Source organism: Varanus komodoensis, unplaced genomic scaffold (assembly GCF_004798865.1).
Source record: "Varanus komodoensis strain SLA01 unplaced genomic scaffold, ASM479886v1 scaffold1, whole genome shotgun sequence".
NCBI lineage: Eukaryota > Metazoa > Chordata > Lepidosauria > Squamata > Varanidae > Varanus > Varanus komodoensis.
The window spans coordinates 127,756,796-127,769,521 of NW_025335268.1; the positions used below are offsets into that span (position 1 = coordinate 127,756,796).

The 12,726-nt window shown below is 42.6% G+C and overlaps 1 protein-coding gene across 4 annotated transcripts in view; it reads left to right on the plus strand.

Annotated features, from left to right (window-relative positions):
• The window catches only part of ATP2B4 (ATPase plasma membrane Ca2+ transporting 4), a 167,728-nt gene that overhangs the window by 23,220 nt on the left and 131,782 nt on the right, over window positions 1-12,726 (plus strand). The window contains exons 1-2 of one of the 4 annotated variants that reach the window (XM_044445327.1): window positions 4,923-5,002; window positions 6,038-6,101. The exons of the other annotated variants lie outside the window; for them this stretch is intronic. The gene's annotated coding sequence lies outside the window, so the exon portion shown is untranslated. Of the gene's footprint in view, window positions 1-4,922; window positions 5,003-6,037; window positions 6,102-12,726 lie in introns of those variants that run through there. 4 annotated transcript variants of the gene reach the window in all.

Consider the following 12,726-nt stretch of genomic DNA (forward strand, 5'->3'; position numbering starts at 1 on the left):
TGGCTTATTTGCTTGCCTGAACTGAATTGGTAATCATAGTTTCAGATGAAAAAAGTAAATTATGATAAATTAGAGGCTTCCTGGTATGTTTGGGAATGCTACAAATGGGGAAGAAAAAGTGCTGTCTGCATAGGCAAAAGACTTGGCTTATTAATGGGCTGAATCCTGCCCACCATGCCCATTTATCTGACCCACCATAGCTTGCCATGCGCACGCCCCTATTCAAAAAGTTTGAGGACTCCTGTTCTAGAGGATCTTGCCATTCACTTGCGAGTGACCCTTGTTAAGTTTCAATCAGGAAGCCAGACTACTGTCCTTCACTTAGCACCTGGCAAGTGGACATCCAGTTCACTCCAGTTAATGCCTTCCAAAAAGAAAATAATGCCTTCCTGTAGAAAAAAGACTGTTGATTCATGTATACCTGATTATTTTATGAGTCAATCTTGAACAATCCAAAAGTTAAGCTTCATTCCTAAACACACAGCAGTGAGAAAATATAAGCCCTGAAGGCTTCACAGCTACATTAGAAATTCAAACCTGAGAAAAGCAAAAGGGGAGAGGTTAGGAAGATGACATGTAGGGTTGCAACTTGAGGAATTATGCTGTGACTTTAAATTTGATGTGGAGCTGGGAGATGGAGCAGTGGTGGCTTTTTTATGTCCACACCTCTTGTCATCTTTTCAAGAGTTTTTCCACGTGTCTGTTTCCAGCTCTGCTTCACAACATACAGACTAGGGTTGGGATGAAAGCTTTCAGATTCCATCCCTCCAGAATCTGTGGAGTTCTTCTTGTCCTCAGCCCAGTCTTGCAAAACAAGCTGAGCCAAGAGGAAGTCCAGAACTCTTATGCACCCCCACTTGTGCCGCTGGTAATGCTTCTGATCTGGCGTGGCTACAGGATGCGAAAGGGGGGTGCTGCGAGCAGGTTTGCCAGCCACCATTCCAGGCAACCAGTCTTTTCTCCCACTTGCTGCTGCTGCTGCCACCAGGGAAGCTAAAACCAGGGACCCGAAAGAAAAGATTTCCTACATGAAACAGATTAATTGCACATTCCTTGCAGAGACAATTGTGAATGTAAAGGTATAGCATGCGTGCATGCTTCGCCAGGTTGTAGCCTGATATCCCTACTGTTGTGCTAGTAGATCTAATCCAGATTTCCCCAAACTAGTGCCCTCCTGGTACGTGAGGCAATAAATCCCAGCATCTGGATGGAAGGTGCTGGCAATTGTAGCCAAACACCATGGGAAACAAAGCTTTTGTCTTAAAAATAATTTGTTTCTAGTATCATTGTTAGTAACATCTGGAGGGGCTTTGGTGGAATTGCAGAAGTGAAATGTAATAGGAAGATTTCAGTTTAAAGGCTGGCTAACTGCCTTTTCATCTAGTTTCCATTTGAGATATGAAGTGCAGCCCCATGCATTTTTCTCAGATGGAAGTCTCACTAGATTATTATGGCTTAAATAAGTTTGGGATTGTCCTGTTGCTCATCCTTTAAATTATAAACTGTAAAAAGGAATCCCTTGTGGTCAAACAGTGACTTGAAACATTCCATAGTGGTAAGTTAAGCCAAAGCCTGGAGAAGTCATGGCCATTCCTATGTACTAATATTAGTTAGCTTTTAGAGGCAGTCAATAAAATTTGAGGAAATGGCCTTTTTGTTTAATTCTGTGATGTTCAGTGTATTTTTTATAACTGAACATTGCCTTCGAGATTAGAAAACTTTGCCGTAAAAGTTCTGTAAGGAGCCAATATTAAATCGGGATTGCTACAATTTTGGTGCTCCGGTCGCACTGAAAGTGTGCTTTGTCACATTCAGCTCTCTAAGAACATTGTGTGTTTCAGATGCAGAATGAGTGCCCTTTCTTCCCTGGTTCTGCTGTGCATTTGTGGGCGGGTTATTTCCTCTTTCTCCCCAGTTATCAGGGCTAATACCACATGGGATTAATTTTTTTATCCATTCATTTGTATATGGCCATGTGGTATGGGAAACCATTTAAGGACCTAAACAGATTGCTTTTTATACTCATTTGTACTGATAGTGCTCTTTGGCTGAGGAGACATTTGCCATTGATGAAGATGGGAGTATTCTTGGAGCTTCTATATGGTTTGCATTTGTTCTTCCACCACAAAGATGAATGTGAGTGAAACGTTTTGCTGGGATGTTTTGCTAGTTTTCCGTGCTTGTTCCTTCCTTCCTGTTTTCACCACTTCCAAAATAATATAGCAAAGAGGTATTCAGCATAAAAACAAAAGGGACCTCCAGTGAAACAGGGAGCATTCATTCTGTCAGGTGTGTTCAAAGCCTCATGCAAAATCTTCTGCATAAAAGTATTTCCTGGCCATTGGTGGTAGTGCTGAGCAAGAAAGTGTTCTGATTTTCTTGGCTCCCCCACTTATGTAATGTGGCCCTCTGCATTCCTAAATGTGAGAAGAAAGTAAAATATGCTCTTGATCCTCATTTTTTTTTCATTTTCCCCCTTGAAGCTGTGATATAATTCTGTACAGTTAAAGGTTACAGGTTGTAATGGGCAAAAATAAACAGAATTATATAGCAAAGTCTAAAGAAGGACTGGACATAGCTTAAGCTAGATTCTTGTAATTTAAGTGCAGAATTCACTCAATTACCCAATGTTTCAGTCGTGGCAATTCTTTTTTTGTTCCCTTCCACATTTGTAGTTCTTGGGTCAAAATTTGCATTTCCACTAAATAGCCATCTTTTGCAGCATCACAAAGTATTTTCATCTCAGTTTCATTTTCGTTCCTTGCCCAGCCCAGGTTTTTCCTACATGTTCCACTTACTGTGGTTTAAGTGATGCTGTTAGAAATCATCTCAGTCATCTAAACATCTGGAGGGAGGCAACAAAATGCTCATCTGCAGGTGGTATGTGGAAGCTGATGGTGCATATGTTAAAAGTCTGCATTCAGTGAGCCTCGAAAATTCAATTCCAACCTGCTATCAAAGCAAAACAAATCTCCTTGTCAAACATGGGCGTGGCTGTTAGTTCATGAAAGATGGTTAAAAGGTTGACTGCAGATTCTGCAAAAATTTATCTTGTTATGTGCTTTAATCTTCACTCCACAGGGCCTTCGTGGTCCTCCTATTTGAACACAGGGTACATAGGTGTGTCACTGTGTACACAGAGTATTTTTTCAGCCTAATTAGACAAGGCAAACATAGTGATGGCATATTTTTCTTCTGTATCAGGCATTATTCCCCACCTCTCCCAAAGGACTCAACTCAGTTTGGATACCTGAATTCAACAAAGAAGTCAGATTTTCTACATCCTTTCTTGTTCCCAGGGCAGTCTCTAGTGTTTTGTGGGTTCCCTCAACAAGTAGACAGTTACTGGGCTCCTCAGCAACTTCATCCTGCATTATTAGGCATTCATACTTTTAAACACTTAAATGAATATGTGGAAAGTGGCAAATACTGTGGTTGGTAAATTTCTATTTCCCAATCCCCAAGTCTCACCATCCAGAGGCAAGGGAACTCTGTTTCACAGATGTCCTTTCTCTCTGCAGAAAGAAATGCTCTTCCTTTGTTAAAAAAAAAAATTGTGATCCTGTTTCTCAAGCATTACACACGTTGGGAAACTAGTGTATGTCAGTTCAGATATGCTGCCAAACAATTGTTTGGTGCTATGTGAATGATTATATACAGAACCTGGGTTTCTGCCCTCCCCTTCCTTCTCCTACCAGCCATGCTTTGTGCTGTGGCTCAGGGAGCCAAGGTTTCGTTTGGATGTCAGGAAGCACTTCCTGACAGTCAGGACCCCAACGGTGTGGAATGGGCTTCCACGAGAGGTCGTTGAGGCCCCATTGGTGCAGGTATTCAAGGATAGGCTGGACGTCCACATGGTGGGCATGTCGTGAGCGGAGCTGGCTGGTGCCAGAGGTCAGACTAGATGGCCCGGGAGACCCCTTCTGACTCACTCTGTTTTCTGTGTTTCTATGAAACCATGGTTTGTAGGGCAAAAGCAAACTACAGTTTGTTACTTTGGAATGGAATGGTGAACTACAACATTCCTCAAACTAGGGGAAAGAGGCAAGCAAAGAAGTGGAAGGAAGGTATATATGAAAAGAGACAAGAGCAAAAATCTTAAGAGAGCAGTAGATTTCTTAAGCATTCCTTCATTTAGTGGCAAACTATGGTTTGGCCTTACATCTGGATAAAGCTGTTTTACAGCTGCTGCTTCTTGCAGTGTGACCATTCCTGTGCAGGATTTGAGCAGAGCAGTCAATGCTTCTGAATTTTCTCTATTTAAAATGTGAATTACCCCAGATAGGCTGCAGTTCTCTGACTCAAGTTCCCTCCCTCCAGGCACCATCCCACTAAGCTTCATATTGTTGGTCGATGTTTCAGCAGACCAAAAAATGTCTTAGATTCAGCGTTAGCGGAAGGTTACACAAAAATGAAAGGAAGCTATCTGCACTAGACGCATAGTTAATTAATGTCTTATTTGCTAAGTATAATGATGGCTGCTAACTTGTTTACAAAGAATTGTTCTACCAGTAGTTGTTTTCTGTGTTCACTCAATCGAACCTACCTGTTCAGAAGCAATACGTCCGTGTGCTAGAGGCTGGAAAAGGGGTTGAATTGCTTCTTGTGGGGGCTTCTTTAAAGCATGCATTGTGGCCGTATTACCTGAACTGCAGCATTAGAGCACAGTTGCTCATCCGGTTAATGGGCTTTTCTCACAATGCCCCCACAGCCCTCTGAAAGGAGATGCTTCCAATGAAGTTGTCAGGATTGTGCAGTTGTTGTGGTCGTGACATCTTAACCGCTGCCATGTGGAGCAGAAGTAAACTGTAAACTATCCCTCCATCCATTCCTCCCCCATCTCTGTGCCCTTCCCTGTTTATTCAGTTTCCTTCCTCCTCTGCTCTGTTTTTTTACCATGCATTTTCTTCCGTCATCCAGGCCTACCATCTGCAGATGATCACACTCATCATCTCCAGATGCAGGGTTGCTTCTTTGAATGCCAGCTTGGATCCTGCTGCTGGTACGTGTGCCTATTTTGTGCGTTTGTGCTATGATGTGTACAAAAGGCTTACATTTAGCAACTCCAAGTGGTGCCAGACATTTAGCGGGATCAGGAAGGGGGCCATAGGTGAAAACTTGCCACAGACTTCCCCCCTTCTTATTCCCAGCGTTTTTTCCTTATGTTCTGCCTTTGTGCTGTCAGGCAGCCCGCTGTGTGAGTCTGATGTCACTGCAGTGTGCTGCAGTTGAACGTGTAATGCATCAAATCCCTGCAGGATGCACTGGGTTGCTGCAGTGCGCAGCATCACAGTGTACAGAGCATGCTGTGGACAGCTGCAATGCTTCAGTCCCTAACAGGGCTTTGTTCTGTAATGCAGGCAAATCTGAGAGTGTTGCGGGATTGATAATGACCCAGGAAAGGATAAACTTGGGGAGGGGGTGGCTATGGATTTAGATTGGAGGCAGACTCTTCAGAAAAGTACTGCACCACTGCTGCACCCAGCTCTCTGTTGCTGTTTCAGTTGTAATTCTGGACAAGGCAGTTCAATTTGTTGGAAACCTGTGACTCACGTCTCTCATTTTGATTTCAAGTTTATGGCCTCTGTGGGAATGGGAAGAATTGAAATAGCTAATGTGCTTTGGTAGCTGTTTCTCGGCCTCCCATCTCTGCTTCTGAAGTTGGATATGGGAGTCATCAGGACGTTGATTCTTCCAGGTTATGCACTATCAAAGGGATAAGCATAATAACAGATGCCCATCCCTCCCTCATCCCCAACAGTTGCTAAGCATAATAAGCAACCCATCTATCAGCGTTGCCTGCCAAGTTGCATTCATTCAGTATCTTTTTGACCCACCCTGACCCTGGTAGGGGACCAAACCATCAGGGATTTAGGAATAGCCAAGTTTTCAGCATCCTACGTTGAACAGGCAACACAGAATGTTCACTTGCTATACTGTAGGCTGGGAGATGGCTGGGAAAATGTATGTATGGAAAAGATTGGAGGATCTGCTTCAGGTTCTCAGATGCAGTCTGATGTCTGTCTGTCTGATTCAGGGCAGTTTTTGAAGTTTTCTAATTCCTAAGACGTTTGGGGACTCTTTTGTGGCTGCCGTGAAAGGTAAGAATTTGCTCCACTGCCCTGACGTTATTGGTATTGCTGCCTTCATTTTCATGGAACTAGGATTGGCCACTGCTTCCTGCCCAACATATGTTCTGTAGCAAACCAAGACTTGCTGTTGTGCAATGTGCAAAGGGACTGGATTAGAAATTGCAGCTTGTTCAGCTGCTGAAGTAAACGAGATTTGCCAAGAATGTGTTATTTTGGGGACTGGACCTGAGGTCTTTCCAGACATTGTGGTTTTAATGCAGAGAACAGCACACTGGTTGCTAATTTCTAGAGATGTCTGATCTGGCCATGGTCACACATGCATTAGTTACATCCTGTTTGGACTATTATTATGCACTGGACAGGAGGCTGCCTTTGAAAGCTTTTCAGAAACTTCAGCTGCCCAAAATGCTGTAGCCAGATTGTTGTCTGGGGCCAGTTACAGGGAGTGCTGGGCTCCCTGGTTGCAACAGTTTCACTGGCTACTGTTTCCAGGCAAAATTCAAAGTGCTGGTTATGATCTGTAAAGCTCTATCTGGCTTTGGACCAGGCTACCTGAAAGATTGCCTCGTTCCATTTGAGTGTGCCTTAGAGTTCAAGATCTTTGGGAGAAGCTCTTTTTTCGGCACTGCTTTTGCTAGCAACGCAAGAGAGGGCCTTCTTGGACTGCTCACAGGCTATGGAGCTCCTTGTCAACAGAGGCTATGGAACTCTGCTGCCCTTCCACCAACCAGAAAGACCTTTTCATTCAAGCAGGATTTGATGTGTAAGTTGATTTGTTAGGTTGGGTCCTGCTTTATTGTTTTAGTTGCTTCTTAATGTATTGTATCATTTTTTCTCAAATTTGTTTTCAAAATGTTTTCATTCCTGTGATTGCAATCTGCCTTGAGTGCCATATTCTTGGTGGAAAGGCACTCTGCCAAGTAGGGGTTCAAGTCAAGGTGGGGTCCAAATCAGTAAGTCATGCCAGAATCACCCTAACAAGTGCTTCTGTGGAAGATTGAAGTTTTCTCCTTCGCCAGAATGAACAAATTGTGAGTTGCTAAAAAGTCCCTTTCCCCACCCTCTAGCCAAAGAGAGATCCCCTCCAAAATAGTCACTCCTCTAGTGCATCCTGTAAGGACCTGAAATTCTGCTGTTTGAGTTCTGTTGGGGCTTGTGCAAATTTATCTGCAAAGAAGTTTTGAGATGACTTTTCATTTGATAAGGACCTCAGAAGTTATGCATCATCACTGCAACTGTTGTCATTACACAAAGTACTTCTTGTCCAGGTTGTTTCCATGCCAGGAGATCTCTTAGGTGATTTTTTAATAGTTGTGTTCCCACTTTGCATGATCTTCATGTGCACATAATCATAGCAGCACAGTGGGGGGGGGGTTCAAATGTTTCAGCCCCCTTACTTACACTATACTTACAACAAGAGGGCCTTCCTTCTTGGTGTCTGCTCCCAGAAGACTAGGTTGGCTCTCTCCTTGTTGTCCTTCTGGGTCAGGCAAAGACATTTTTATTCAGACAAGCCTTTGGCATAAATTCATTTTCTCCTGAAGGAGCTTTTAATTAGTTTGATTTTATGTTTTAAATGACCTTGTTTTTAACTGTATTTTACTATTGTTATCTGGCTTCAGTTCTTCTCCTTGTCCTCCTCCTTGTATTTATGAGGCAGCCATTGATTTGTTAATTTCACAGCTATGGAGACATTTGAAATCTTCCTGGTACACATCTTATGCCAGAACTAACATTCTTCTAGCAGATGCTATAGTTATTCACAAATATGAGATGGTTAGCAACATCTTTTGAAAGTTTCCAGCACTTGATAGTCTGAAGCATGTTGTCACTGAATACAAACAGTGGCATGGATTACTGCCTGAATGTTTCAAACAGGTTTTGACACTAGGCTCCAGCAAGTTGGAACTTGCACCATAAAGGATAAACAAGCATGGAAGAGTGAAGCTTCATGTCCTGTTTGAGTATCATAAGTTCTTAGGCTCCTCCAGATAAAAAATAGGAAGGAAATAAGGGGGTCCCACAAAGTTCCTTGGGAGTCTCCAAGGAATGGGCAGCTGCCGTAATCAGAGGAATCCATAGCAGTAATCTTTGCTCTAAGCCTACATATCAGAACTAGTGATTTGAAATGACAGGGAGTACCAGAACCCCACCACTTTCCACACAAAACCTTCATTATATGAAAGAATTTGTCTTAATGGATGGATCTGGCTGCTGAAATGTGAAGGGTTAAATTGAGCAAGATTTAGTTGGAAAAGCCCAGCTTTCAGTTGCAGTCTCAGCCCCCATTTTAGGATGTGTTTGTGTTAACTGAGGAAGCTGGCTTGACATCTGGGGAAGATGTGAATTAATATTATGGGAAAATGGTAGCAGTGCCCCCATAGTCCACATGAAGTTTTATATCTTGTGGGAGGGAGGAAGAATGCTGCATGGCAGCAGTTAAAACCATGTCCTATATGCTTATTCTTGCTTGTATACAGGAAACACCATTAGACTGTGGAAGTAGACTTTGCATTAGATAACCTCCAGTGCATGCTTTTTATCCTGAAGAAATAAGCCAATGATGTTTTGCTTGGAACAAATAATTCCTAGAGATACCCATGGAATATCTGAGAGCAGAGCTTCCATGGTCTGCCTGTGGCTGCTATTACCTTCTTTTTCCAGCTGTACTTCCTGCAGTTCGGGAAACTGTGATGGAGCCCTTGCTGTGCTTAGCCTCCATACTTTTTCCTCTGCCCTTCCCACTGGATTAGCAACACAAATGGGAGAATGTGTCAGGAAGGAGCATTCCACATCCCACAGCTGCTGAGATCAGTGTAGGAGTGCTGCCAAACATTGTAGATCTTTTTCCTTCTCTCTTGTCATCTTTTTGGCATTTGATGTTCAAAGAAAATGACTTTTCGTTTTTGGATTTTTATTATTTGCTACCGCTTCTTTGCCTGTTAACCTCCTGGAAAAGTCACTCCTTCATTTTGTGACAGTAGAACCATATTTTTCTTTGCCTGCTTTGGACGGTGAATGAAAATGGGTTTGGGCATTCTTTGCCATGCTTGCATCATGGATACAACACAGATGAGCATGCCAGGCAGAGGATCTGTCCCAGGCATGAAGAAACATGATTTTTTTTATTGTAAGCTTCAGCAAACATAAACATGACTGCATAGATTTAAGTATATCATTTACATATAAGCATCAACAAAGGCAAGCCAAATATCCATGCATGTATATATGCATTTGAGAATGTTGTCTATATACTATCCATTCAAATGTTGAAAGCATTGCTGTCATACTTATCTTGCTTTTCTTCCTAAGAACCAAGGTAGGGTAAAGGATTCTTCTACCTCGTCTCCATTTGTATCTTTTCAATAACTGTGCTATGCTGAGAGATGATAACAGCATCAAGGTCACTCAAGAGATTTGCTGCTGGAACCCCGGGTCAGAAGAGGAGAAGTCGTAAATGCTGAAGTTCAAAATGCAATGCACCACCCTATTCTAACTCTCAGATAGGACTCTACACAAACCTTGACTGTTGCCGCTATCTGTTTTCACAGTGGCTCTGAATGGAGGAAGCATTGCATTTTCCCCAGATAGAAATTACTGTTTCTTAAGGGCTTGGGAAATATGATATTCCTTCAACACTACTTCAGCCCCGAGGAAAGACTTGTGGACTATGTACAATAAGTAAACAAATGCACAGTTGTTGCATCATAAAGAATCTCTACTTCATATTTCTTCTGGTAAGAAGACCAGCAAAGTCAGCATGTGTTTTAAGGTTTTCCCTTAATGAGTGAATACAAAGGAGGAAGGCAAAGCATAATTTAAAACTAGGGAAACAGACTATGGTACTGGAGAAGTTGAAAGACCATGGTATATACCTTCAGCTTTGCTTCTCCACCTTGGGGATGCTGGAGGTAATGAGATCATATTTTATCCCAAAAAGAAAAGGATGTTCAGTATGGAGGAAAGCCACCCATTCATTTTGCCATTTTTGCCAGATGGGAGCAAGAAACTTCAAAAGGACTTCACACCCTCAGTCTTCAGTAGCTTTGTGTGGCTATAGGGAATAGCCTAGGCAGCCATGTAGCAGAGGTTCTGAGCTTTAGCTCCTAGATATAACACATCTGAGCAATTGTTCATACCCTTCATCTGATAGATGAGTAGGACTGAGGGGGTTATTCCCATCATAATATGCTATCTTCTATCATCTCCAGAAGAATGGGTGGAATTGGTTAACTTCCAAACCTGTGATTCATGCACTGGAAGAACTTAGAGCAGAACTTCAGGCTTCATGTCTACATTTGCCCTTCCCATGGACCCAATCCGTCCCTCCAGGATTTTCCAGAAGTCTGATATTTTGCAACTTGCAGCAGCACCAGCAGAACCCTCTTTGCCCAGGCAAAAGGGTTAGTAAGGCCCAAAATTCCCACCCATGTTTTTCCAGAGGAGGGACTGAAAAGATTTTTCATCTTTTTTTAAAGGTAAATTAGGGTGTAATCTGATGTAATGTTGCAGGTGGATACTCTCAGCAAAAGCTAGAATTTGTTCCGCCAGGAACAAATTTCTCTTTCATGTAAGAATATACTGTATATCCCTCCAACCAGCAGAAGAGTTTTCACAAGATGACTTAGCATTCAGTCCGTCATATACTTACAACTACTGCCTCAAACTTTAAACTAAAAGCAGTATCATAAAATGTCAACCAGACCAATTTTTAAAAATCCACAACTAAGAGAAATGCAATTTGAAGTTCCAACTTTGAAAGGACACTTTTAAGTGCTATACTGACTGCTATGAAGAAGAAGAACTAATCTGCTTTGAAGTAAACAACAAAAAAGTATAACATAAGCCCTACGATTAAGAATTGCCTTTTCCCTTTTTAAAAGCTGTGAGCATTATTATTGTTGGTTCTCTGTGCATTTTCATGGCTGCAGCTTCTCCCTTTCTGACTGTGTCTGATCTTCCAGGGCTATCATAAGCACAGCATTGTAAGGTTCTAATTTAGTCCTCGTCCCAAGCACTATTCTTCTTATAACTATTGCCTTTCGGTCTTTTACATGCATCTTTCTCTCCTGCCCTCCCTTTAATTAGCCTTCTTACTGCATGGAACAGTTTGCAGATATATATGGAAAACAGCCTACACTTTCCCAGGAGCAGGGCTTGCCGGGAAGTTGTGCGGGGGGGGGGGGGTGCGGGGAGTGTGGAGAGGCTAGCAGCAAGCTGCCTTTCCCTGGGAGTGAAGAATGTTTTTCCCCCTGTTGCATTCACTTTTTGAAATTTTGTTTTAACCCTTGATGGGCCTCACTTTATTGGTGAGTTTCATCAGAGGTGGTGCAAATTCTATTCTAAGGATGCTCCCTGTTCCCTAATTTAGGAGACCCAGCACAGTTTGGTAGGTATGAGCTAAAGCTGCTGGCACATAATATAATTGCACATAATTTGGAATATAATGATTCTGGGATTTCACTGTGTAGTTCTGGGATTTTAAGTTAGAATAGCAACTTCGGTGTGGCTGTGGGTGTGTTTTAATGTACTGAAGCCTCAGAGTCACCTTGAACTGGGATGTTACTTTGCTCCTTTTTACTACCTCTTGGGGCTGTCCCAGGTAGAGCACCAGGAACTCTGTGTATACAAGTCATTCCCCCTTGGATGCACAAAGGATATGTGAGAGTGCTGCAAATGCCATCTAAGATACCTAGAGCAAGCCATAGAGACCTGCAGCCTCAGATCAAAAATGTCCCTGATGCCAAGTTTTCAAAGCATCAGTCTGCTAGGAGATGCCCAGAGGGTGGCATACTGTTTTCTATGAAAATAGGACTGTCTCTCATTAGTAATCTGAGAGCTGCTCCCTAGAACTACCTTGTCTGTCTTTTTACACAGGCAAAGCTTCCCCGTAGAGTGAGGAAAGCGCAAAACCCACAGACTGATAATATGTAATTCCACCACGTATAAATACAGTATATGTGTGCTGGGAAGTCATGGCCAGTAGCCTGCTTCTGATGCATGGGCATTCTGAAAAGTGCACCTACACAGTCATATCCAACCATGAATCTCACTTTTCAGTAACAACACGTAGCACTAGCTTAACCTGCAATGGTGGGGAGAAAAGATGGAATGGACAAGACTAGATGCCTAAGTAGTCTTTCACTGGTGCCATCTCTTCCAGCTCTGCGGGCAGCATGTGTAATTCCATCACAGGCAGGCCATTTCCCCTGCTTCTGAGTCAAGCAGTGGGCCTGGTTCATCTGGATTTGATCTTGTGGTTTTACCACAGTTGCTAGGAAGAGCATGACAGCCACCCCAGTCAGTTCTAACTAGAACATCATCGATTTGGACATGGGATTGACAAGTCCATTGTTCACAGCAGAACAAGGAACCTTGAAGTCAGGGTAAACAAATTTATAACCTTCATAACAAAGCTTAGTTCTGCAGCAGAAAATGGAGCAGAACCTTAACTACATGGTTAAGAATTACTTTATCTATTCATGTAACTTTAGACCCAGTCATGGCATCATACAGCCCCCTATGTGTGGAATGTGGCATCTCGAATGATTTAATTATTCAGATGATGAGGAAGCCAAGAAAGAAACTGTCTCCCAGGAGAAGTTGGGCTGGTGGAACTCAACAATAATAAAGG